Consider the following 22,651-nt stretch of genomic DNA (forward strand, 5'->3'; position numbering starts at 1 on the left):
TTACATTAAAACAAGGATACGTAACACTTACCGCGGTCAGTTTGTAGATGGGTGATCGTTTTTTTTGTCTGATGCATCTTAAAAATAATAGAAAGTAGAGGAATAAACTAACGAAATTATTAAATTGTAATGTACGTAAAGTTCAGTTACGATCTCAGTGGCGTGCACTTGGAGAGGTCTATGTCCAGCAGTGGACTGCGATAGGCTAATGATGTGATGTGATGTGATGTGATGTGTACGTAAAGTTACGCTTGTGATCTTATTATGTACGATCTGTGTCCATCTTCATTCACCATCAGTTAAAACACAATGTTCCACAGATGTCCAACCTCTTAACTTACAACGATATCTACACTAATAAGCAAATAGTTCCAAAAACCAATTGTCACTAAACCGTAGTTGATAAACATGCATTTGAACCTTAGAGCATTGAACCCACTGGATTCGTCACGAACACGATGCGAAAGAGTTTGTATTACAGGAGGGGAAGCAACGTAACAAGTAAATAATGATAAGTAAGCAAATAGTGATAACTCACTCATGCATGTTTGATCACAGTATTATGCACGTACACGAAAAAATTGACAAACACAAATATAAACTTCACTCACACACATGTTACATACATACAAATTCACCTGCCTTACATCTCATTGGTCTAGTATTTTGCTATGAGAGTGAAGAAGTAGTGAGCGCACCTGTGTCTGCGCAAATGCTTGTGCACTATAACATGTCCTGCGCAGCTGGCTAATCTCCTTCATGAGAACAGGCGCCGCGCCGTAGCTGATAATCGGCTAGGAGGATATCATTATTACATGAACGGTTGATTCTTTTGGTAATGGGGAATACACGATGGCGTTTCTAGTTGGTTCTATTATCTAAGCTTTGAACTATTTCCAAGCACTCCTGCGCCTAACATCCCACGCAAGAGATATTTGTTCAACTGTATTTGGCATTTCTAAATCATGGGATTTTTGTGGAGGCGTGGTACCACTTGGCGTTTTTGGGTAGCTATGAGTAGGGAAAAGAGTGGTTTGCAGAATTTTACATTAAAATGCATAACCACTTGCAACAGAGCATTTCATAAATTAATTTCTTTTCTCTTTAGGAATCTTTTAATCCCTAGGGTGAGAGTATTCTCATAGTGTTTGTACATCATCATGTTAGTGAACAAGTCTTCTGAAAAGGATAATTAAGAAAAGGAATTGCCATCCTGGGTCCTGCAGACTATTTGCAATTGATACTATACATACAGTATTACATAAATTAGTCCCTAGGTAAATTAGTATTACAAAAATATTGTCACTGTAATACTTACTATATTTACTATATGTCAGTAAAACCTAAATTGGAATACCTATATCCTGTGGCTCTCTATTTTTGTAGAATGTTCCTTACAGTTAACCCACTTCGTTTGGTGGGAGTTAGTACATTGCTCTTTTTAGTCTAAGTACATATTAGGTTTTCGTTTGTAAGTTCTATATTAAGGACAATGGGGTTTCTAGTATTATTTGAATAGTTGGTCTTACCCGAACAAACATGAGACTTTGCCTGCTAAGTCGGGTGATGCAAAAGAATTGTTGAATACATGATATTATCGCGGTATGCTGAGATACATACCACATAGCAAAATATATAAAAGCGTTTTCATTTATTTCCTCTTAATGCTCTATGTTTATATTAATAAAACTACATTCAACAAGCAGTATTTGCGCTAAAGATTTTAAGTGGCTCCTTTATCCAATATCTAAAATTGGTTTCCAAGCAAACAAAATGACTTGAAAAACAAGCTCGAAGCCTACAAAGCCTGAATTTCAGGCAGTCTTTCCTCAAACGTATTTTTCCAAAAGTTTTTAATTAATTATTCGGCTCAGACTTTCCCTCCATTTAAACAAAATGTTTTAACACACGTTAGTGCCTTAGAATCTACAAAGAGAAACTCGAAAAATAGTACAGTACCATTTTAATTAAAACATTTCAAAGCTTTGAATACATTAAACCTTTTACATTTGTACCCACTGAATCCTAAGGCTATTTTATAATTTTAAAAAACTTCTCTCAACCCAAAACAAACCTTAAATTTTGGGCTTAAGGATGGATATCACTTAATCCTCCTCATCTTCCGACATTCCATACATGCTGTATCGTGAACACCTTGCATTTAAAATTCAACTTTAACTCTTAAAAGCTACAGTCTAATTTTGTTTGTATTACATCTGTCCGGTATTCCAAACACGCGTCATCAGGCAAACTTATACAGGTAGTTCGTACCCACTTTATGTGAAAAACATAAGGGCTAATTTAGCATGTTTCGGGTACGTAGATAAGTTTGTTTTCTAGTTAAGTGGTTATTTGCTGAAGGTGTAAGCGTGAAAACGCAGTTATGTGTTTATAACACTCGTGTCATCATGTGGATTTAGTTGGTTACTCGCAAACATGCTTTCTTTCTTTCATCTGAGTACACTTGTAATTTTATAGGACAAGCTCTTCTTTTTGACATGGTAATTCTGAAGTCCGATTTGAAAAAATCTTCCACAATTAGAAATTAGAATTAGCTCAGCATGTGCTAGAAAAATATAATCACCAACAAGGTGGACAGACGACCTTACAAAGGTCGCCGTCGACGTTGGATGCAGGTCGCCTCCAACAGGTATCTGTGGAGATCTAAGGGGAGGCTTATGTTCAGTAGTGGAAGTCCTATGGCTGAGATGATGATGACGATGCTGAGCCGGTCTTCTATTCGGTGCAAACTTAAGATGCACTGTCTGCTTGCATTTTACGATCGTTCTACCTACCTTTTTTATCTTTCCTCCTTATTGTATCTTTGTGTTTTTTTGTTTGTGCTAAATAAACGTTATATCTTAGACAGACAGCTCGTTTACTGAGAAAAGCTTTACGCTGTAGGCTTTTATCCAGACGCATGGAGTAAGTAGTTTTCATGGAATGCGAATGAAGTGTAAATACACTATCGATACTCCTAAGTTTGATCGGAATGGATTTTCCAAGAATCATGTTAGAAATGACAGCATGATCTTTAGCAATCTGTCGATACGAACGAAATAGCCATATTTTAGATACAATTACTAGCTACCGCTTACCTTAGCCCGCGTGGTGTGTTGATAAAAAAATTGCCTGTGTTAATCCAGGGTATCACCTATCTACATACCTAATTTCAACCAAATCGGTCCAGTAGTTTTTGCGTGAAAGAATAACAAACAACTATACTAATACTATAAAGCTGAACGGTTTGTTTGTTGTTTTGTTTGAACGCGCTAATCTCAGGAACTACTGGTCCGATTTGAAAATTTTTTTCAGTGTTAGATAGCCTATTTATCGAGGAAGGCTGTAGGCTACTTTTTATCCCGGTATGGGAAGTAGTTCCCACGGGATGCGGGTGAAACCGCTGGCAGAAGCTAGTACACCCATACATTCTCACAAACTTTCCCATTTGTGATATTAGTAGCAGGATATAGCATAGAAACAAGAAAAATGACAACTCATTTTTATAAAGTCAGCTTTATAATAACTACACCACCAACTAAAGTTTCAACAAAATCATTTTGTTCCAACATTAAAATAAACAAAGTCAAAGTAAAATCAACTTCAAACTGCAAAATAAGTACCTACATCAAAGAAAATGCAGAATCCTGTTCATATTGTTAGTTATCTAAAAGGCTTGTTTGTATGTTTGTCTGTCATTTAATCCCGTCACAAAGGAATGGAAGACAAAGAAACGGTCCAACAAGTCACTTCACAACAAATTATATAGTTTTGTTTGTATGAAACTGTTCTGATGTTTTGTTTTGCAAGTTTTAACGGCACTATAAACTAATATTATAAAGTTTTTTGTTTGGACTCTTGAGGCTCAGAAACTATTGACACGATTTAAAAATTTCTTACACTCTTGGGAAGCTACACTATTCCTGGCCAACATCTGCCGAGCCTTTTCCCAACTGCTTTCGGGTCGGCTTCCAGTCTAACAGGATGCAGCTGAGTAGCAGTGTTTTAAAAGGAGCGACCGCATATCTGACCTTCTCAACCTAGTTACGCGGTCATTACCCTCGACCATTATAAGCTATATTTTATCCAGGTAAGGGATGTAGTTTCCACAGATATTCTGGCTTCTGAACCTGTAACGACTATGAAAGAAAAATATTGAAATGACAGCTAGGATGCACCTATTTAACGGACCTTCTGAAATGCACTCATCAGGTTAAGATGGTCACCTATCCACAGACAGACCATGCTAAGCCTTGCTTAACCTTATGATCGACCGACCACTGTGGCTTTTATTAAGCCACGAGCACCCCTGTACTATACAAAACCATACTGCTATTTCTAGGAAAACAGCAATAATAGGTGTTTCGCTTTTAGCTTGCAGGCTCAAGTGTCAGGCTTTGCTCAGAATTTCTGAATACCCATTTGTTATGTGGGTGAGGTTAGATAGTAACCATGTAGGTATGGATTTATTCATGCCCTGGCTAAATTTGAAATCTTATGTTAGGAAAGATATTCCGTGAAACAATAAATCGGGCCTCGATATAGGATGTAATCCTACTCTTTCACATGTAGGTACCTTCCAAAGATTCCACCCTCACGCATATGCATAATATTCGGTTATATAACATGCTATATAACCGAACCTATAGGTACTTACTCTGATCCCATAATTTGACGCAAATATTTGTGAAGAAAATAGGGAATTAGGTTAGAAGCCTATTTTTTTAGCTTTTTAGTATACAGGTCTTTGTTATATCTTTCTTTACAGTGTAAATTGTATTTTGTGTATATAGAAAATTAATTACAATTTGCGTTTTAATATAATACATTTATATACAAAGCACACGTACTGGTTACGCGGGAAACGCAATATGGTTCGTAAAGATGCGAAAAATTTGAAAAAACTGGTGATTGCAAATGCGACGGGAAAATCGGCATACTGCGGGCGACACAAAACAAGAAAGTATGCCTAAAGGAAAGGAGCACAGTACCTGTTGTCTTCTACGGCGATTTCTTGTACGAGGAGCACTGCCACAAATAAAGTTCAACACAAATCACACCAATTTTCCACTCAATATCGATTTTTTTATCGGAGAGAGACGTGAGCTCTCGCGCGCGTTGTCAGCTATTTTTTTGTTTGTTATGTTGCACACACGACTCAATGGCGCTAGTGTCGCCTCTCGCTCCAACGAATGCGTTGAAGTATGTGCGGGAAAAGGAAGGGAATAAGATTGCAAACACCAGTGAAATTACCAATATAACAAATTATGAGTATGAAAATTACCGCGCAACCATAGGCTTTTCCTTGTCTTTATGAATTACTTATTCCGCTATCCTAAAAGAAATTCTTTAACTAGAGGTAATAAAAATAAATAAAAATATACTCCGGCCGTGTTTCCTTCCAACAAAGAGACTACTCAAAGTAATTGTTGTAATTAAGTAAATGCTCGATCCTCATCGAACTTCCAGCTATTTGGAAGTAAATGTTTCATTCCGATGAATGTTTTATTTCTTAATTATAAGTGAAGCCGTGATTTTACGTAAAACAAAACGATTCGTATTTCTGTTTTAATCTGAATGTGCGTGGCTTGACGTTTTTAATGGCTTGTGACTTTAATTAAACATTTAAACTTACTATGTACATATCTATATTCATTTATTTATTCGGCTTTAACAGCTAATTACATAAATCGTAAACTTAAAAAAATGAAGTCATTATAAATGTATACTTTGAAATATATATTCCTTCTCCGTGTGAGAAGAGGCCTGAGCCCAGCAGTGGGACGATAAAAAGGCTGTTACAGTAACAGTAACTTTGAAATGGCTGTACCCAGGTAAATACATCGGAGAGCATGTTAATGTCCTGCGCCTGATCTCTCTCCGGTGGTGTCGGATTGCCGTCCCATCAGGTTATGAGAGTGAAGGAATAGTGAGTGCACCTGTGTCTGTGCTAATGCTTGTGCACTATAATATGTCCTGAGTGACTGAAATCGGCCTTGGATACCATTATACCCAAATAATCCTAAAAGTTTCGAGTTAGTATTTGTCAGATTTTTATAACTCCTGAAAATAATTCATGAAATCCAATTTAGAATATCAACGTCCAATGTTTACCTTTGAATAAAAAAGAAATATTTCAATCAGACGTAAAAATAATATTTCAAATGTAACTGGAAATAGGTAACACAATTTATTTGTCAGTTTATTTTTATGGTCTAACATTTATTTCTAGACTTTATTTTTTCGTTTTACGCATTTCCTAAAAAATCAAATTGAATAGGATCTAAATCTGCTGTGGCCCAACATTTTATTTAGAAATAGATTCTATTGCAAAAAATAGGTTTCAAATCCGTGTGTGTTGCCAGTTCAAATAAAAAGCTTGACACCACGCTGAATGGTAACTTTTGAATGAGCTTAGTTTGGTGTTTTATTTTTATTTGGAAAAATAGTTTGTTATTGGTTTTATTAAACGAAAATATATGAGTTGGGGTGAAAGAAAAATATGAATGTCATCAGAACTTTTTAATTTTGTTTCTTTTTTACTATGACATATTTGGTAAAATTACATTATTTTGTCTGTCTAATACCTACTAACAAAATAAATAAAGTAAAATAACTAAGGAAATAAGCAAAATAGAGACCGAAAATACCAAAAAACTACATGTACAATATAACATTAATAGAAAATCACCAAAAAAAAAATGTATTCGTTCACTGTCCTAATTACCCCCACTCTCCTCACAAAAAAAGACTAACTTTTAAATGTCTCTTTTTGCAGGTAATCTGGCGAACAAGTGCGGATTAAACGTAAGTATAGTATTAAGCCTAAGATGTGCTCAAAAAACAAAGGTCGGCCGGATTTCCGAACAAGCTAAGTGGCTCTCGGTTCTTTGAGAGATGAAAAGACTAAAGACAAATATATGTATGGCTTTTGGACACAGATCTGTGAACGAGAATTTGTAAGGGAGAATTTTTTAACGTTGTATTTTTATCAGAATGACATTGAAGGTGGTTTTTTTGCTTTTTATTTTAGTTAATTATGCATAATAAATAGAGGAGACAGTGCAGAGATTGTTCTTAAATAATTAAAAAGAAAACTTATTTTTTTATACAATACTCTTTGCTTATGTACTTTTACTTTACTCTATTTTTTATTATTTTAATTCTTAGTTTTTAAATCAATGAACTTAACCAGTGATTTCCAAAGTAGTCTAGGTGGACCCTAGGGGTCCAGGGAGAGTCGACGGGGATCTATACTGAGCGTGACAAAATGGGAGTTCATCATTATTTTTTCAAGATTTGGAAATTGGTAGTAATGTAGCTTTGAAAGGAATCAGATCCACCAAAATTTTGAAAGTCGTCTATGACACAAAAGAGTTTGGAAACCTCTGAATTTCAATTTAAAAAACCACCTTTATTACGTTCTCTAGCTACTAATTTCACAAAAACCAAATCCAGACTTCTTAAAATATTACGTACGTAATTTCAACAGCTAGCGACGTACAAATGACAAGCCGGGGAGCTTCCATTAATATTTGATAGCCAGTCTCAGGTTTCATTAGCTTTCAGCTGAAAGTTTAATGCGGGCGACGTCGGGGGGCGCTGCTATCGACTCGATTATGACTCGACCAAGCTCTTTATGAGTGTGGGGAATATTGGAACGTCATTTTGGGGATGCAGTTTTATTGCAACAAATCTAAAAAAAATGTAACCTATTATGTCAATTGTTCTGTGGTATCCTGCAGTATGTATTTCTATGGCAATAAATTATTATTATTTATTATTATAAATGTATGTCTCTTCCAGACCTCGGGACTATAGAGTCCCGGATTTTTGGGAGGCGAACGTGGGGCCGAAGCCAACACGCTGAAGCCCTTTTGAGACAACTTTAATGAAATGGTGATTATTGCAAGTTGAAGTTAGATGGCTTCAGTTGAGGACTTGGTAATAAGGTATATGTTAGGGGAATTCTTTGTTCTACGGACCAATGTAAAATGTTTGGATGATGATGATGCTTCAATATAGAACACTATGTGAAAATACGAGTAGGTCCATATTAGGGCTTTTCCTCAACTGAACCAGGTTGAAAAGAAAACTACGTCATTCAACTTATCAAAAACTTTTTTGTTCCGATTTCCAAAATTATTAAATTGTCTATGTGCTTCAAAACAAATCTGAACTTACACTGAAACGTAGTTCTAAATTACAGTCTATTGATTGGCAGTCAAGTGGAAATTCGCTATCTTTGTATCGACATTTTTCCTCAATAATCGAAGGACCAATAACTGCCAAACAGTGACTCGAAAGACCTCACTAGTTTTATAGAAGATGTGGTAGATCTTCTACAAAATCAGCTCAGTGTTTCCAAGTGTTTTCGCCTGCATATGCAAGTGGCAGTCACCGTGCCAGTTATTTGGAAACTGGCACGGCGCGCCACTCCGCCGCACAAAGCTGAGGTGCGCTCATTACGTGGTTAGTGTCGGGTCGGGAAAACAGCGGGTAGAGAGAGAATTAGATTGTATGAAAAATTTTTAGAATTTAAATAGGTGTTTAAAGGGTCTCTCAAACATTGCCAATTATTCACTCTGCAATGTTTTTATCTGCTTAGTTTGATCGGGCTCATAAAGCAATAACTTGCATCGTCTAGACTATAGGGACCTGAAGTTTAGTCTAACCACAGTTTCCAACAGTAAAAAGGGCCAATAACTATCACATATTGAAGTAAAAAAATCCCATATTATCTTCTACAGAATCAGCTCAGTGTTTCCAAGTGTTTTCGCCTGCATATGCAAGTGGCAGTCACCGTGCCAGTTATTTGGAAACTGGCACGGCGCGCCACTCCGCCGCACAAAGCTGAGGTGCGCTCATTACGTGGTTAGTGTCGGGTTAGGGAAACAGCGGGGTTAAGCCCTAACCCCGTTAGGGGAATTAAATTGTATTCGGAAATTGAACATCACTTCCATACTATGACAAATGCTGCTTTCTTATTTTTTGTGAAGAATATGTTGAGGCTATGAATAGATCATACGTATTTCATATACGTATAAACACATATAGAAATACATTTAATATAAACAATCTTGCAAAAATATTGTCTAGATATAGGTAGGTAAATCTGTAATGTAGCGGTATTATATTGGTATCTTTTCGGGACATGCAAAAAAAATAATTAAATAGACAACAAAAGCCTTTTGATGAAGACCAAAAATAGAAGTGAACTTTGAGGGTGACTTTTATCCAGCAGTGGATGTCTTTCAGCTCAAAGACAACATTAGTCGGAATAATAGAGTTTTAATGTAATCATCATCATCATCTCAGCCATAGGACGTCCACCGCTGAACATAGGCCTCCCCCTTAGATGTCCACAGATACCTGTTGGAGGCGACCTGCATCCAGCGTCTGCCGGCGACCTTTATAAGGTCGTCTGTCCACCTTGTTGGTGGACGTCCTTGCCTTAATTTAATGTTTACCACCAATAGCTGGTTTTAACCATAAAATAAAACTAGAAATAAATAGGTCCAGACTACGTGTTCCGTTTCCACAAACGCCAACTCAATGGCCACAAACTTTATCGCTCTGAGAACTACTGAAGAAAAACTAGAACCGTGTTAAGATTCCTCTTAAATCTTAAAAGTATTCAAGCGGGATGACTCAAAATATTACTGGAAGTCCCCAACTTTTTCTTTAAAAACGTGCCGGGGAAAAGATTAGGGGGAAATGGGGGACATTTTAATGTATCTCCATATGGTAGGAGTTTCTGTTAATGTATTGTTATGGGTTAAGTAATGTATCAGTTTATGATGCGTGTAAAGGAATGTTATGATAGAGGTGTGTGTCCACTGAAACGTTATTATGTGTAGTTATTATTTTTGTACGCTTGGCTTTCTTGTAAGGGAAGAAATTGTTTTGTTATTGGTGTAATTTGAAATATGATAAACACAGAAAATAAGGTAAAGTTGAAAAGTAGACATTGTTTCATGGTGTTCAACCCAAAACTGATGGAAAGTTTTTCGGTCCGATGTGTCCAAAAATAGAAATGTATGAGAAAATAGAAATGTATGCCAAAATGCTGTAATACACGTAATATTATCTTGACTAAAAATAGTTATAAAAACAATAAAAATATTTACTTCTTGAATTCTTGTAGCACAATACCTACTTCCAAAACGACTTACTACCAAAATTGGTAATCCTTTTCAGACGTTGCGTGCGTACCGGCTGTTACGCTCCAGTCTGCGCGTACCTTTACAATAATATGCTTTTACTTTTAATGGGATTGTTGTTTGTATTAGTCATAAAAAAGTTTCTCTGAGTATTTCCTGTATGACACACATATTTACTTAATCTTTCATATGTCATTATTATATCTAGAGAGTACACTGTTGAACATTGAATTTGGGTCAGATACAAAAATATTTGAATTATTTTAAAGACTTTTGATAATTTTTTGAATTGCTCGGGTAGTAAGTTACACCAGGTTTGATGAGGCTACGTGGATAAAAATGGTTTGGCAGGTATATTATTGGATATTTGGCAAAAAATATCTGAGTAAACTATCGGGTTTTGAGATTACTTTCCACTTCATTATATTCTGTTCAGCCTTTTCAAATTATGTTATGGCTGACTTCCAGTCTACCAGGATGTAACTGAGCAACAGTGTGTTAGCTGACGTTCTACTAAATGGAGCTACTCCGACCCATAGCCTAAAGACCTGAAGCCAAATAAATAAGATGAGTTTAGAGATGGTTAGATTACTCCTTTAATCCTGTAGAAAATAACAATTAAATGTACATTAAATAAGGAATTCCATAATGTCAATGAAACTACATACACGTTTACTCTATTACTCATCACATAATTGACATGATGTATTCCTCATATCTCTCTCTACAAAAATAAACTTTCTCTAGATAACCAGGCATCAATGCCCACACTTCGGTAGGTCCACAGATAAAATACAACATTAACAAAACATACAAACACTCAGATTTATCTAACTAGTCCATATTGTTATTATGATGCACCTTTCAAACGAAATATAATAATTATGGTCGACATTTTTGATAGGTTATCAATGAAAGGTAGCTAATGGTGTCGGATTGACCGAATGCTTCCGAAGGTGTACGAAGATACACGAAGCGCATTTGTTTCAATTTGATGACAGTTGACAATCTCTAAAAAATGTGACTAGGAATCTCATAGGAATGTTACGGTGCATCTTACGTGAGTGACAGCGATGCTAACGCGAAGCTCAGACACGCAACGGATCATTTCACGTTCACGTTCGCCAGTTACCCACGCAGGACGTACCTACCCTTTTTGGGAATTTGTTATTTTACTTGGACATGCTAATCTTAGAAACTATTGATCCGATTTGAAAAAATATTTCTACGTAAGGTAGCCTATTTATCGAGGAATAGGCTAGAGGGGAAATTTTATTTGGATAGACGAAGTAGTTTCAATATTTCATGTAAGTGAAACAGTTACTATATGATTCCATTTGTACAATTTCGTCCTTATACTTAACTCTTTTATACAAACTCCTAGCATTCAAACCACTACATATGCATCAAAATTACACTCACCGCCCAAAAAAAAGAACCACCTTACAAATTCCTCCTTAAGCCGTCTCACCGTATCAGCGTCGACACTCGTCACAATCCTCAGACAAACAGACAAACACGCGCTGTTTGCTCTAGTCGTTTGTACAACGCATTGTCCCATCTACCTGTGAGGGATATGTTTCTTGGGTATGACTGATTCTATTATTTTTTAGAAGAAAGGTATAAGGCTTGTAGAAGAAAGTTTGAAGCTTCGAAGAGGCAGAACAGTTTTCTATAATGATAGGGTAAATTATTGAGTGTCATAATTTTGTGTAGGTACTTTTCTTTTCATTTTTTATTGTTAAGAGTTCACTAGCCCTGTTTTTTGCTCTAGAAAATTATAGATAAGACCTAAAGGTCAGTAGACTGAGCAACTCAATACGATTATCATTAGGATCACTACCGAGATGTTTAAATCAGCAAACTATGTAGGTAAGAAATTCAAACCTCATTTATGACAGAAGCCTTCATGTACATACAAAGTTTTAAAACATATGCTCGATTATATACAAGCCACCTTTTGACGCAGTCAGGTAAAGAGGATTAAAGAAGTAAAATAATACCCTAAATCTTTACAATTTCAACACCAAAAACACCCTTAATTCGACCATTACGAACCATTCAATGAATACGTTCCCATCCACGCATACTAAGTACACAATAAATACAGTATCCTACCCAAAACATAAATAAATTGTACATTAACTGTTGAAAAGCTATCGGTTCTCAATAACCCTAGTTTATGGCGTACCCTGACCTTTCATAAATATAACTAGATTCCGACCGTCCTTTGGTAAATGCCTTATTTATTTTTATTGACATTGTAAGCGGTTTTGTTACGAAACTAGCAGTTTTCTGTGGTTTTGCCCGCATTAGAGGCAACTTTATAAAATTAAATTAAAACTAGAATATTTAAATGTTCTTTTACTAAGGGCGGGTTGAAATTTTACGCACGGTCTAGTGCGTAAAATTTCACATTTACTAAGATTATCCACACGACTGCTCATTGCCCATCTGTGCCAATTTGTAAATTTTGTCGTTTGTGGTGAACATTCTTGCGTGTTCTAAGCTGTTCTTGTGTTCTAGTACCGTTTACATACTATCTTAGATATAATTTTCCCCAAACTTTGAACGAGATATCATCCACCTAGACTATTCTCAACTGTAATGCGATTGCAAGTACCGGTTTTTATATAGAAAAACTGATTATGTGACCTCGTCAACCCAGTTAATTTGGCAACCGTTACCCCATTTAAATACCATTTATAAAATAAGGCATAATTTTTGCAGAGCTGTACCTAACCAGACAACAAAACATCTCATACCAAACCAGCGTTGTAACAAAACTTTCTTGTACATTCACCTCCAAAAATAATTACGCATAACCGATACATTTTGACATACAACAAAAGAGCTCATAAATTACAGATAGCACTTATTGTCCAATAATACAATGGATGGTAACGACCCGTAATGGCTCGATTATGGCTAACACGGAATTTCATTAGAAGCCTCCCTTTAAATCTTGTTAAACAGACTAGGAGTTAGGAACGTAAATAATTTTGTTGATTTAGAATAAGATTTTGGGGAAGAATTTTGAATTTTAAGGTTTTTGGAGATATGATTAGGGAGTCTCTCGGAGCCTTTTTAAATGTTGCTTTTTGCAGTTTTTTAACCAAACTGGTGATGAGATGATACGAACTACTACTTACATAATTGTAATGTGGCCTGTCTCGTTCAATTCCGGGATTGGGGTGAGATCACATTGTTAGGTTTTAAGAAAGGAAGGTGGTGATTAATTCACTCTTTCATCTTAGAGCACGTTAATGTCAGTCCTACGCCTGATCTCTCTCCGGTCGTGTCGGATTACCATCGGGCTATGAGAGTGAAGAATTAGAGAGTGCACCTGTTTCTACGCAAATGCTTGTGCACTATAATGTCATAGCTGTGCAGCTAGTTGACCTCCTTAAAGAGAAATGACTTCATGTAAGTCCTTCTTGACATCTGTCTTCTTTATCCAAAACAACTCTACGGATTATCATGCTTTTCCCACCAAAACGTTATGTGTTTTATAAAGAAATCTTAGGCATATAATTTACCCATGATAGTATTACCACTTATAATACCTACACTTTCATCTAGTCTTCTCCCAATTTTCTCAAGTCCTACCCGCATATCTCCCTTCTTACTAAGTTAAATATAGCGTAGCATCTTAACGCAATAAATGTCTTGGGCTGACAAGTGCCTACTATTAGGTAGACCTTAATTGACGTTGTGGTACTGAATGCTTGCAATTTAACATAGGCGAGTTCTTGTAGAAATAAGTTGTGTAATTATGTATTATTATATGTTAGTGTGTGGTGTTTAATTTAGGGTTGATTTTTGGGGTAAGTCAGAATTACGACAGAACTAGGTTTTGGTCTCCGTGCTTCTAATTACTTTTTTGTAATTGCCTTAAAAAATGATTAGTTTTACCAAAAATGTGAGAAAAAATAAAGAAAACTTTAGCAGACCCTAATTCTTATTTCTAGGACAAATTATTCTTTACCAGTTATTCTTTAAGACAGTTCATTCTAATCTTTGGAAAATTCGTCTCTTTCTATGAATTTCGATTCTACCTCATAAAAATATCACATCTACAACTAAGGTACTTAACTCAGCACTTACAAGTAAACTATATATTTTCTAAGAATTACACAATTTTGAAATCTACCAATAAGTACATAAATTCCAAAACCACGCTTTTATTACTAGCAACTACACTAATAAAGTCTCCTTATGCCATTAAACCTCCGTAAAGCTTCTACTTTGTTTGGTAACAATACAGGTTTAACTAGATTAATTTAAACCATCTCTGAGCGAACAATCAACAGTATCAAGATGATTTACAAGGGAAATGAAACTATTGTAACTTGTGACCAGTGTTTTGGTTAGCATATCGGGTAAGGCTGGGTATAAAATAGGACACTGGTCACAGAAAATAGAGGTAAAATAAGAACTATATTTATGGTAACAGACAGAAACCTGTCTCTTGCTATAGCTTTTAGAATGAAAACTTTTTCAATGCATTTTTTGTCCAAAGCTTGTGTGACGTACTTAGACTACCATTTGTAGTATTTAGAAAAATATTCATGTAATATGTTATGCGTTTTTTTTATTAAATACACAGCTATTAGTTATTTAATTGGTACCTTTCCACATATTATGTAATTTAGCAAAAAAAAAATGAGTACAAAAACTTTACGTAGAAATCAGTTTTGCCTGTTTGGCGTGTTAGGCCGCTGCCTCGAATTTTGCGGGCAGCGGGGCGGCAGCGGCGGCGGCGCGGGCGGTCACCGTTTTGAATGGAGCTCACCGCTCGTTGCCCGCTCCCGCGCCGCTGTATTCGAGGGCCGGTCCATTTGATTATACGCGTAAGATACTGCCGCTCCCGCGCCGCCGCCGCTGCCGCCCCGCTGCCCGCAAAATTCGAGGCAGCGGCCTAACTAAAAGTGGCTGTAAGCCGTTGTTCGTATGTATCAAGCCTAAGACTTTATGATTAAAAGTATTACACTAGTGGTTACGTAATATTTCGGGAGAAAGTAAACGGAAATTAAAATCAAGTATTGTTGTGTTTGTGTTTTATTTAGTTTTAGTGATTTATCTAATTGATTTCTAAAATAAAAATGGACTGAGAATAAAAAAATAGTTTTTTTACTTTTCATAAGTATGTTGGGGTCAACTTTTAGTTTACCACCGTTTTACATGGAGGGACTGCCTATCTGACCTACAATACTTACTAATATAATTTTAACCTGACAATACTTCTCAAAACACTTTATCTATTGAAGCATTTAACTTAACAATACATCCTTTGAACTTCAATGCGTACATAGCTTGGTTAATTGAACACGAACCAATTAATCATTCGGAAGGTCAGGTTAGTACAATACCATCTATTGGATGTTACAATTGTATCATTTCAAGGACTTGGATACAAAACACGTGGTAAAGAACAAAAGGATAACTTACTTTTGTGTTTTTTATACTTGTCCAATTAATAGTGGAACCAGGTTTCAGATGCTTCTTTAAATAATTTATATAGTTGTGATTTTAAATGATTTTGTAGGTACTACCAATTATTAACTTTTTAACTGACATCCACAAAACAAAAGGATGTTCCTAGCAATTTACTTTTTGTATTTTTAACTTTTTACCCGGCCGTAAAAGACTTGACTTGGATTTCTCAAGATATTTCCTTTAAGTTTACTCAGTTATTTCTGTCCAAGATACCTACATTAAGAAAGTACATATGTACATAGGTATCATTCAAAAAAATATCAGTGGTACTTGCCTAACCTGAAATTGAATCTGTATTCTCATTGAATGGTGCTTAACCAATAGACCACGACGAATACGGCTTTTTTTTAGGAAATATTTTAATGAATTTATCCAACTTTGTACAGAATTGTACTACTGATATTAACTGTTCAGAGTATAGAATCTACACATTAATTTAGTTGTTGACTTTGATCCAATCAAAGATATTGCGTATAATTAGCTGAAAGGGTGTTTCTTAGGCTCTATTGAGTTTGTACGCAAATTGCTATGTACTCGGGCTTCGGTTGGTATGTTTACTTGCAAACGAGTATGTAGTTCGGACTTTAGTACTTTGAACTACTTTTGTGACTTACTTGTAATGTTGGTTTTTTTTTTAAAGGTTTAGCTTTTAGGACTTAAGTTTTCAAATAATCTTGTATTTTGGCAATATTAAGTTACTGATTTCTAACAGCTTTTTCCTGCATTCCTTGGAAGCTACTTAGGTAAGAAATAGAGAACTAGAATAATAAAGAACTACTTTCTCAGGCTCAAGATTAAATCTGTGTACCAAATTGCATACAAATCGGTCCAATAGTTTTGGCGTGTAAATACGACAGACAGAGTTACTTCCTCATTATTATATTAGTAAAGATCGGAGCGGCATCTCCTCTTGCATATTATTTTTTCTGTCTGACTTCATCAACCAAAATCTTAAGTATCTACCACTACCAAGTCATACTATTCCCAAAATAACCTACATATTTTTGCAGTTCGCAAAAAATATGCTTCTATTTAAAGTCCATTCATTTATTTTGTTCACGTTGATGCACAAAATGCAGACTACAGATGACCAACGAGCTTTTGATTACCACCCGGTGCCGTGATATTAAAATATCACTACCTTCGGATAACTACCTTCGGGAAATTTCACCAGCTACTTTTGGTTAAAATATCTATTGTTGATAGTGAAAATGACAGTATTTTTAGGTAAAAAAAAATTGATAATATCTTTATTTGAAGATAGAATTTCAGACTCTTTGGCAGTTGCTATGAGTTATAAGAGGGTCTGGCAACCAGGCTCGCTTGAGTTGGTCAGGTAACTAAGTTGATGAGGTCAGATAGGTAGTCGTTCCATGTCAAACACTGGTACTCTTCTGAATCCAGTGTAAACCAACTTCAACATACTCAAAACTTCTCTATTAACATTAAATACGTTATACAGACATGTGGTACTATTTTTAAAAATAGAAAGAAAATAGACCCTGTCAGGACATAGCTTAGGGAATTACACAGCTATGTAGTAGCTTCTTTATTACCTACTTGAAAAAAAAATGCTAGACAGATAACAGCCCATACATAGAATGAACACAGACATCACATAGCACCTTTTGCACACCATGTAGTATCACTACAGAACCTAACTTCACCCACATGTTAACCTGTTGAAAAACATGTATCGCACACAATATAGTATCAATATAGAACCTAACTTCAGCCCATAGTAACCTGTTGAAAAACATGTATCTGTAACGAAAGCCCACCAGCCAGTTTGAAAGCCTAACAGCTCGAAGTGAAGTCAACTGTTGCTTCTAATTCCACCGACTTCCAAACCGCTGTGTGGTAACTAAAGCTTTTGAGACTTCGTGCTGGATTAGCACTATGTATGCTGGTGTTGGTCGTTGTCACTTTTCGTTTTATGGTAGGAATTGTAGATTTTGTCGGTGGTATCACCTGTGTAGCATGGGAACTTCTCAGCACATTTGGATAAAAATTGCCTTTGTCCTTCTTCCAATGAATGGTCTATGTAACACTGAAGAATTGTTTCAAATCGGTTTAATAATTCCTAAGATTTACGCAGTCAAATAAATAAATCCTTTGGCTTCATAATTTTATAAGTTCGATTTCAAAGTATGTGTAGATACACAGTTTTCTCTTTCTTAATAAAATAAGTAAGAAAAATCTTCGTACTTCTATATACTGTGTCAGCTGTTAAGAGGACGAATTGGAATTTTTGGCGCCAAGGATGTCAATTTTTCTCAGTAAATACAAAACGGATCAAAATACAACTTGGTTACCTGAAAGTTCATGATATAAACCTTATTTTGTTAGTTGTAGAAACATGATTAGGTAACTTTTATAACAGAGAAAAATATATCAAACATACCTCTTTTTAAAAAGAGATTCACATATTATGGGCAAACGGGACCGATTAAAGCCTCTTAACTTTTTTAGTAGTTGAGTATATACATACTCTTTAAAATTGTAGAAGGATTTTTTATCAAATTATCATTTCTAAATAATAAAATTACAAAACCATTTTGTCGCTTACGACTTTTAGTTATAAGCTAGCGCGCGTATTGTTATCCTCGCCCCGCTCAGACGCTCCGACCCCTTTTGGCGCCTTAGATGCGCGTGCCGGTTATGGAATTATTGTTGACCAATTCCTCGCCTTAAAAAAACAAGCTGTTTTTTATAGAGTACAAATGGGACTCTGGACCTATACCATAGTTTCCAAGATAACTGTATCTAACAGAAGAAATATTAGTGCAGATAATACAAAGAGGTTCTACGGTGTCGCAAAAAATCCTCTCCCGAGACAAAATAATCTAATGTGTCACCCATTATGTAGAGCGATATCTAACTTATCCCTTAGAAATAGAAAGGTAGGAATGACCAACTGTATATTTTTACTGCGGATTACAATAATCAAACCAATTGGCAAAGATTATTGGCTATTGCCATTCGCAGTTAATGAACTCCATACAAAAGTAACATAGTTCTTTTGTATGCATTTATTTTCATTCATTTTCAAATTGGGTATTTTAATAAAAAGATTCGAATGTTTTAAATTACCTAATGAATCATTTATTGCAAAAGTGAATTTATTTTTACATTTTAATGATTGAACCAATATAATGTGTGGATATGAACTGCCAAAAATTCCATTCTAGCTAAGAGCTACTATCTACAATCAATATCTCCTCAAAAGACAACTGGGTCTTGTATATTTTTAGAATACTCCAAAAAAAACAAACCTATAACGAAACAAACACACGCCAAGTGAAGTCAAACAAACCTGTCACTAATCCGGGTTCAGGTAAAACGTCTTATCTTGTACTTAAACAAATATTTCGACTTAACCCCCCGTTACTCTGTCTAATCCCTAAGATTCCTTAGAGGGTCGGAACTTAGATACGTGTTTTTTGTCGACACTGATAGCTAGTTGGCTGGGGAGGGTTAAGTGTGACGAGTGTATGAAAAAGTATAATGAGGTCATTATTATGTGTTCATTAAGTAAGATTTGTTATGTTACGCAGGAGGTCATAGGTTGGAAAGTCTGATAAGAGAGGCAAAAATATATAAGCGTTTATTAGTTTTATATCAAGATGTCGTGTATCCTGCCTCTTGGAAGCTATTGTGCTGGATCTTTCTGGTTTTTAACTGTCTTTATAGCAAAAAGAAAAATAATAATGGGAAAACAAAAAAATCTGCTAATCAGAATTACCAAAGAATTAAAAGTGGTTACGATAGTCAGAAGCTAAAGCTATTCAACGGGTATCGAAATACCTAGGTAGATAAATACCTAGTAAAACAATCGATGATTGGTAAGTCACACCTTAGAATATCATGTTAACCAACAGTGATTGTGTTATCAGAGACTGGAAACTAAACAAATAAAACTTTAAAATAAATCCCAGTTCCCACACATACCTACCATTAAAAAACAAAAGTTTATATTTGATCCACCTACCAAATTAAGGGTAATAATTATTTGATCAATACGACTATTTTTATTCCAAGTAATAAAATATATATATTTCTCATTATCTGGCGGTATTACAAAGGACTAATCCTTTGCATAATGCATTAATACTTTAATAGCAATGACATAAAGATATAACCGCGGTATAACTCAATTAAGTTTTATAACTTAACCCTGAAGATAACTACTGGTTTCTTTACTATTAAGGGTTCCGTCATTTGACAACCTTATTGTTAATAGAAGCTTCACCTCCTTGAGAAAAAGGTAAGCTTTGTATTTCGTAAAATTATATTTTCTTATTTTTCCGTGGTTTCACGCAAGTCTTAAGAGAGCGTCTTTTTGCAATCAGATAAATTTAGCCTATATTATCCTTTTTCAGGCTCTAGACTATCTGTGTACCAAATAATGAAATTGGTTGAGTAGTACCTTTGGAGTACAAGCCTTACAAGAGGAGTACAAGAGTACAAGACATTATGTGGAGAGTTATTGCTAAAAGAAAAAAATAAGGCCAAATTGCATCTCTTTAAAATACGACCAAAGAAAAAGTAAAATATGAACGCTCAACGATTTTATGATAAGCAATATTTCGCTAAACAGCAAATCTAAAATGCATCTTCTTAAATTGAATGCGAAATATACTCATCTGCAATCCAATTCCTTTAGGTACGTTTTCCAAGAATCCCGAAGGACCAATTTGGATTGCATTTCATACATCTGCGATTTTAAAAACGATCTTATTCATAAAAATGTCCAACTGATCTTCCTTCAGCAATTTATGTACGGAACCATCCTTTTAGCTACGAGTTGCACTTCGCCCGTTTATACTCAGATCAGCAAATTTTAAACCACTAGCTCATCCCCGTGGTTCCACCCGTGTCCCGAGAGAATTACGTCTCGCAGTAGGTTAAAAATTGCCTATATCCTTTATATTATCTCTATAAGAAGTGTCATTTCAATTGGTTCACTAGTTGGTTACGCGGGAAACGCAATATGGTTCGTAAAGATGCGAAAAATTTGAAAAACTGGTGATTGCAAATGCGACGGGAAAATCGGCATACTGCGGGCGACACAAAACAAGAAAGTATGCCTAAAGGAAAGGAGCACAGTACCTGTTGTCTTCTACGGCGATTTCTTGTACGAGGAGCACTGTCACAAATAAAGTTCAACACAAATCACACCAATTTTCCACTCAATATCGATTTTTGTGACGTGAGAGAGACGTGAGCTCTCGCGCGCGTTGTCAGCCATTTTTTTGTTTTTTATGTTGCACACACGACTCAAGGGCGCTAGTGTCGCCTCTCGCTCCAACGAATGCGTTGAGGTATGTGCGGGAAAAGGAAGGGAATAGGATTGCAAACACCAGTGAAATTACCAATATAACAAATTATGAGTATGAAAATTACCGCGCAACCACTAGTCTATATCGTGAAGGCTGGTCAGACAGGGTAACTTTTGCATTTACGATATTAGCAAGGACATACTTACAATTTGGATTATGCATTTTATCCCCTGGACGTCCATAATTCCTTGTCTACCAAATAACCTAATTAACTAAAAGGAAAAAAACGAAATACACAAGTTTGTACAAAACAACTATAATTTAAGGCGCCATCAGGAAAATGGGGCAGTGTCGCAATTCACCCGTTTTCGAGGGAAAACATTTTCTAAAAGGGGGAGAAAGAAATCTAGTTGACTACATATCTTTATTTGGACACGCCGATAAAAAAATAATGTCCGACATTAAGGGGAGGACTTAATTTAAATATTTCTGACGCATACTCTTCTCTCGTTCGTTCTCGTAGCTTCTCGGGTAAAGCTATCTCGTTCTCCCCGTGGGCGATAAGTCACGGAACCGACGTTGGGTAAATGCCTTTTTAAGTGAACTCTACAAAGTTAAAAAGAGATTTTTTGTAACAAAATGTAAGGTAACATTATGGTTTGCCGTTAACCGATGATTGCTTTATGTTAAATACTAGGGTTTTATGTTAGTTTTAACTGTTTTACGTTTGTTCGAAATGTTATTGTTTTTTTATGACCCAGTTTTTTGGTCGAGATAGTTAATTTCTCACGGCGTTTTTTGAGGTTTTAAGCGCCACTTTGCCAAAGAATTTTGTTTTCGTTGATTAAAATTGTGGTGATATTTGCATGTAAATGTTTTGTTTTATGATTAATTCTATGTTCTGGTGGCTATTTTATTTTCGGACGTTTTCAGAATGTTAATTTGTAGTAACTTGAAACATTAGCTATTTGTCGGTTAGGCGAATAAATTGAAATGTACATATAAGTAGATTTGTTTTTTGACAGATAGGTAACTAATGATCATATTAAAAAAATATATAGACTTTTGACTTCATCATCATCATCATCAGCCTATCGCAGTCCACTGCTGGACATAGGCCTCTCCAAGTGCACGCCAATGAGATCGATTTTCGGCTTCTCGCATCCAGCTTCTGCCAGCCGTCTTGCGCAAGTCATCACTCCACTGTGCCTGAGACTTTTGACTTAGGCCCTAAATATAATTTTTAGTGTCAGAGAGACCACTTTCTGGAATAACTTATAAGATTTCCAACCTAAGGATCTTCCTGCATTTTTTTGTTCTACATTGGCCATACATCAATTTCTCAACCGACCCTTATTGAGCACAAAACATACAATAACCACAACAAACTTAGTCACTTAAACTCTTATTCATAACACAATAATGATTAAAAACGCGACACCGCCCGACTTTTGGACATAAATTACAAACTTTTTCGTTCAAAATGTTCTACAAAAGAGGAGAAAAAAACTTGTTTTCTTTTTTTTTTATCGGCCGCCATTGAAAGACCCACGTGAGTGTGTGGTTGATTTATTAGAACATTTTTTTGGATTAATTCAAAATTAGGACTTATCTCGATTTCTTATACAGTTAATTGGGATAGAGATTGACTAATGTATTTTTAACTAACGTTGTTCTTGTTCGGTTTAAAAAAAATGGAATGTCGTG

General features: G+C 35.6%; 1 protein-coding gene across 1 annotated transcript in view; it reads left to right on the forward strand.

The window, feature by feature from the left end:
* Positions 1 to 22,651, forward strand: part of LOC135118670 (protein madd-4-like) — a 316,932-nt gene that overhangs the window by 124,625 nt on the left and 169,656 nt on the right. The window contains exon 3 of the mRNA XM_064041267.1: positions 6,779 to 6,807. The gene's annotated coding sequence lies outside the window, so the exon portion shown is untranslated. The remainder of the gene's footprint in view (positions 1 to 6,778; positions 6,808 to 22,651) is intronic.

The sequence above is a fragment of the Helicoverpa armigera genome, chromosome 24 (assembly GCF_030705265.1).
Source record: "Helicoverpa armigera isolate CAAS_96S chromosome 24, ASM3070526v1, whole genome shotgun sequence".
Taxonomy (NCBI): Eukaryota; Metazoa; Arthropoda; class Insecta; order Lepidoptera; family Noctuidae; genus Helicoverpa; species Helicoverpa armigera.